Source organism: Phyllostomus discolor, chromosome 1, assembly GCF_004126475.2.
Source record: "Phyllostomus discolor isolate MPI-MPIP mPhyDis1 chromosome 1, mPhyDis1.pri.v3, whole genome shotgun sequence".
Lineage (NCBI taxonomy): Eukaryota > Metazoa > Chordata > Mammalia > Chiroptera > Phyllostomidae > Phyllostomus > Phyllostomus discolor.
The window spans coordinates 42,854,660-42,860,659 of NC_040903.2; positions in this window are offsets into that span (position 1 = coordinate 42,854,660).

Genomic DNA, 6,000 nt, shown 5'->3' on the forward strand with positions numbered 1-6,000 from the left:
CTTCAAGTGTTGTGTAGTTTTCTGATACAGGTCTATTACCTCTTTGGTTAGGTTTATTCCTAGATATTTATTTTTCTTTTGCTATTTCGAATGGGATTTTTTTCCTTGATCTCTGTTTCTGTGTTCATGTTGGTGTACAGAAATGCCTTTGATTCTGAATATTGACTTTGTATCCCCGCTGTTTTGCCAAATTCATTTATTAGGTCAAGCAGTTTTTTGATAGAGTCTATAGGATTTTCTATGTATACTATCATGTCATCTGCAAACAGTGACAGTTTTGTTTCCTCCTTTCCGATTTGAATGCCTTTTATTTCTTTTTCTTGTCTGATTGCTGTGGCTAAAACTTCCAATACTATATTGAACAGAAGTGGTGAAAGTGGACAGCCTTGCCTTGTTCCTGATCTTATTAGAAAAGATTTTAATTTTTGCCCATTGAGTATGATGTTAGCTGTAGGTCTCTCATATATGGCCTTCATTATGTTGAGGAATGCTCCCTCTTCCCACTTTGCTGAGTGTTTTTATCTGGGTGCTGTATCTTGTCAAATGCTTTTTCTGCATCAATTGATATGATCATGTGGTTTTTGCCTTTGCTTTTCCTTATGTGATGTATTACATTTACTGACTTGCGAATATTGAACCATCTTGCATCCCTGGAATGAATCCCACTTGGTCATGGTATATGATCTTTTTAATGTATTGTTGGATGCGGTTGGCCAGTATTTTGTTGAGGATTTTAGCGTCTATGTTCATCAGTGATATTGGCCTGAAGTTTTCTTTCTTTGTTGTGTCTTTATCTGGTTTTGGAATTAGGATGATGTTGGCCTCATAAAAGGAGTTTGGGAGATTCCCATCTTTTTGGATTTTTTGGAATAGTCTGTGAAGGATGGGGGTTAGCTCTTCCTTAAATGCTTTGTAGAATTCTCCTGTGAAACCATCTGGTCCAGGGCTTTTGTGTGTTGGGAATTTTTTGATTACTGCTTCAATTTCTTTTGTTGTTATTGGTCTGTTCAGGCTTTCTGCTTCTTTTTCATTGAGTTTTGGAAGATTATATTTTCTAGAAAGTTGTCCATTTCACCTAGGTTTTCAAATTTCTTGGCATACAGTTCTTTGTAGTAATTTCTTACAATCCTTTGTATTTCTGTGGTATCTGTTGTAATCTCTCCTCTTTCATTTCTGATTGTGTTTATTTGGGTCTTCTCTCTTTTTCTTGATGAGTCTGCTTAAAGGCTTGTTGGTTTTGTTTTATCTTTTCAAGAACCAGCTCTTGGATTCATTGATCCTTAAATTGTGCTTTTAGTCTCTAGGTCATTTAATTCTGCTCTGATCTTGGTTATTTCCTTCCTTCTGCTTACTCTGGGCTGCCTTTGTTGTTGTTCCTTGAGTTCTTGTAGACGGAGGGTTAGGTTGTTTGTTTGGAATGTTTCTAACCTTTTTAGGTGGGCCTGTATCTCTATGAACTTCCCTCTCAGGACTGCCTTGGCTGTGTCCCATAAGTTTTGGGTTGTTGTGAGTTCATTTTCATTTGTTTCCAGAAATCTTTTGATTACTTCCCTTAATATCATTCTTGACCCATTCATTGTTTAATAGCATGCTATTTAATCTCCATGATTTTGAGTGTTTTTGTTTTTTTTCCTTGGGATTGGTTTCTAGCTTCAGTCCCTTGTGCTCTGAGAAAATGCTTGGTGTGATTTCAGTTTTCTTGAAATTCTTGAGGCTTGTTTTGTGTCCTATCATGTGGTCTATCTTTGAGAATGTTCCATGTACATTTGAAAAGAATGTATATTTAGCTTCTTTTGGATGGAGGGCTCTGTATATATCAGTAAAGTTCATTTCATCAAGGGCATTGTTCAATGCCACAATATCTTTGTTGATATTTTGTTTAGAAGATCTGTCCATTTTTGATAGTGGGGTGTTAAAATCTCCCACTATAATTGTGTTGCTGTCCATATCTTTCTTGAAGTCCTCTAAGATTTTCTTTATTTCTTTTCTTTCTTTCTTGTATTTCGGTGCTCCTATGTTGGGTGCATATAATTTACAATATTTATGTCTTCTTGATGGATTCTTCCCTTGAGTATTATGAAGTGACCCTCTGGGTCTCTCTTTATGGGCCTTTTTTGAAAGTCTATTTTGTCTGATATGAGCATTGCTACCCCCGACTTTTTTTTCCTGTCCATTTGCTTGGAAGATTTGTTTCCAGCCCTTCCTTTTAGCCTGTGTAGGTCTTTTATCCTGAGGTGGGTCTCTTGTAGACAGCAGATATGTGGGTCATTTTTTCTTATCTAATCAGCTATTCTATGTCTTTTGATTGGAGCATTTAATCCATTTACGTTTAAGGTTATTATTGATAGGTACTTATTCATTGTCTTTTATGTACATGTGTTCCTCTCTCTCTCCTCTCTCTCTCTTCCCTCCCTTCCTTAAAGCAGTCCTTTTAGAATCTCTTGCAGACCTGGTTTGGTCGAGGTATATTCTTTTAGACTTCTTTGTCTGGGAAGCTTCTTATTTGGCCTTCTATCTTGATTGAGAGCCTTGCTGGATATAGTAGCCTTGGTTGCAGCCCTCTGGTTCTCATTACCTGGAGTATTTCTTGCCATTCTCTTCTAGCTTCGAGTGTTTTCCATTGAGAAGTCAGCTGTTAGCCTTATTGGGGCCCCCTTGTATGTTACTTCCTTTTTCTCCCTTGCTGCCTTTAAGATTCTCTCTTTGTCTTGAAATTTTGTCATTTTAATTATGATGTGCCTTGGGGTGGGTCTCTTTGGGTTCCTCTTAATTGGGACTCTCTGTGTTTCCTGGATTTGTGTGACTTTTTCTCTCATCAAATTAGGGAAGTTCTCCTTCATTACTTGTTCAAGTAGGTTTTCTACCCCTTGTTTTTCTTCTTCTCCTTCTGGTATCTCTATTATACAGATATTATTACGTTTCATATTGTCTTGCATTTCTCTTAATCCCTCTTCATTCTTTCTGAGCCTCTTTTCCTTTTCTTGCTCTTTCTGGATGCTGTTTTCTACTTTGTCCTCCAGCTCACTAATCCGATCTTCTGCTTCCTCAAGCCTGCTTTTCATTCCTTCTACTGTGTTCTTCAGTTCAGAAATTGTATTCTTCATTTCCTCTTGACCTTTGTTGAGAGTTTCTATTTCCTTTTTCATGTTTATATAGTTTGCAGTGAGATTGATGTAGTTTCCCTCTAATTTCTGAAAGCTCATTGTGAGTTCATTGAACTTCCTGGTAGTCATTGTTTTGAACTCACTATCTGATAGTTGAGTTGCCTCTATTTCATTTAGCATTTTTCCTGAGGCTTCCTCCTTTCCCTTCATTTGGGGGTTGTTTTTTTGTTTTCTCATTGTTCGTGGGTTTCTTCTTTTTTCTTCTTGTTTGTTAATTTGATCTGTTCTAATTCCCTTCAATTATGGTGTGAACTTCTGTGGTAGAATATTTGTGAGATTCAGTGGTGCCATCTCCTTCACGTATCCTGGTGCTCACAGCTTCCCCCTATTCTTTTTTGTGATCAGTTGGAAGAGCAAGGCAAAATGGTTTAAAACAGCAAGACAGTATACTATGATATTTACTTTAGCAGCCAGTAGAGAAGAGATGGGTTATCTTTTGGCTCCTTATAGTGTTAACCATGTTCCTCCACCCCACTATTCACGTTTTAGAAAGGATGGAAAGTAGGTAAGACTCTTATTGGGGACGAGAGGATTGTTAGTTGGATCTAGAAAGCTGTGAGGCTGTGGGAGGTCAGATTCTAAGGTAGGATTGGACTAAAGATTAGTATATACGAGTCGTGAGTAAAAGAATAGAGACAACCCCCACAATAGTATAGTTCAGAAAATTGCAAAGTGGGCTGAGATCAGGTAGGGGTATTGAGAAGCAATTACAACTGTATAGACTAGGTCTTACTAGCAGTAATAGTAAAGTGACAGTCTTGTGGCAGAATCGATGAGGTCTAGATAACAAGAATAAAGAGTATAGAACCTTGAGAGGTGTATTAAAGGAACACAGATGAAGGATAGTAACTTCTCAACACCATGTGACTGAGATACCAGGGGGAACCTATCAAATGACAGTATAACCAGCCAAGCAAAGAAGATTATACAGAAAGAAAAAGAATACCAAAATATTATTAAAATAAAAAATGTTGGAAGAGTGAGAAAAGGATAATACAAGTTTACAGTAACTTGCCAGATTAAAAAAAAAAAGAAAGAAAAGCAGAAGATGTATTGCAGGAGACATAAATTTGGAGTGGAAAGAATAATATTAGGATGAATGGAAGAGAAACATAAGGGATTGCGAGATAAAAATAACAGAAATTGAAAAATAAAATGTCACGTAAAACACAAGATAAAATCAATCAACCAACACCAGCCAGAGAAACCTAACAAAGCCAAAAAAAAAAAAACCAAAGAAACAAACAAAAACAAAAACAAAAAACCTCTTGTTGGTTTCTAACTGGCCAGACCAGTTTTTCTGATCTTGCTGGCTTCCACTGGCTGAGGGACCTTTGAAATCCTTCTCTCTCTCCCAGCCAGACCTCAGCTGGTTTGTCAGGAAGCCTGGGCGCTGCCCCACACACCGGCTCTCTGGATCTCACTTCCTCGTTCTTCCGGACTCTGAAGTCCTGCAGGGTTCCAGCTCTATGATCCCAGGAGGCACCCGCAACGTTTTTGGATTCACTGCACCCTCCCTGGGGATCATAAAAGGGCGCACCCCTCCCCCAAACTTTTGAGATTGGGGTCTAGGATCGCCCTAAGCGCCTCGCCGCATCCCTTCCGGCATCAAAGTGTGCGAGAGTCAGTCATCCTGTCGGGGCGTGCGCCAAGCCGTTTCCATCTCCTTGTTCCCTGCGGAACCGCACTGCGTCCGGGTGTGGACGCCTTTCCCTGCTCCCCGGGTTGGGTTGGCTGGAAATCTCTGAGCCACCACTGTAGAAACACACCAAGTGCCACATCCCTCCCGGACCGCAGCTCGAGATTCAGGCCTCCCTATGGGGTGGGAGTGGAACGCGGCCCAGAGCTCGGCCCGGCTCTGTGCTCTCCACCAATCTGCACTTCCACTGGGCTAGGGTTACAGGCGCCCTTTCAGGCTGCCCCGGGGCCTGTCGGCTAGAGGCCCTCACTCCTCCCAGGCCTCTGGGCGGGTGTTCACCGTACCTGGGCTATTTTTTCCCAGTCCAACTGTCCAATCTGTTCCTTTTAGCAACGTTCTCCCCTGGAGTTGCTCGCCCCCAGTATTCCGGGGAGGGAGCAGCGACTTCTCTCTCCCGGGCGCCCTGGGGCAGACCCCAGAGCACCCTGGGCGGACCTGGGGTCTGCACACCCCTAGACCCCCCCCGCGCTGATGCCTAGACCCCTCCGTCCTGTAGCAGACTTCTTACCGTCTGGTTTTCCAGTGAGTTCAATAATTTTTGATGTCCTGCTTTCAAAAGTGATTCAGTAACCTAGTCCACTTGCTCTGTTTCTCCACCGATCCGCAAGTTTCCCCCCTCTTCACAGAAGCCGAGAAAAACGCTGCCTAGAGTAAAGCCGCCATCTTAGACCCCCCAGAATTTCTTTATATACTCATATTTAGGTGCTTCTGTATTAGGTACATATATGTTTATAAAAGTTATATCCTCTTGTTGGACTACTCCCATAAATACTATGTAGTGGTCTTTTTTGTGTTGTGGCCCTTGTTTTGAAATATATTTTGTCTGATATAAATATTGCTACCCCAACTTTTTTTCATGTCCATTTGCAAAAATGAAGGGATGGAATTTTTATCCATCCCCTAACTTTTAGCCTGTGTAAATATTTTGTTCTGAGGTGGGTCTCTTATAGATAGCATATATGCAGGTTGTGTGTTTTACCCATTCATCTACTCTATATCTCTGATTAGATCATTTAATTTATTTACAGTTAAGGTTATTATTGATAGATACGTATTCATTGTCATTTTTCCCCTTTGTACTTGTGTTCCTCACTGTATAGTTCTTCTTCTTTCTACTTCTTCTTTTTAAAAAAGATT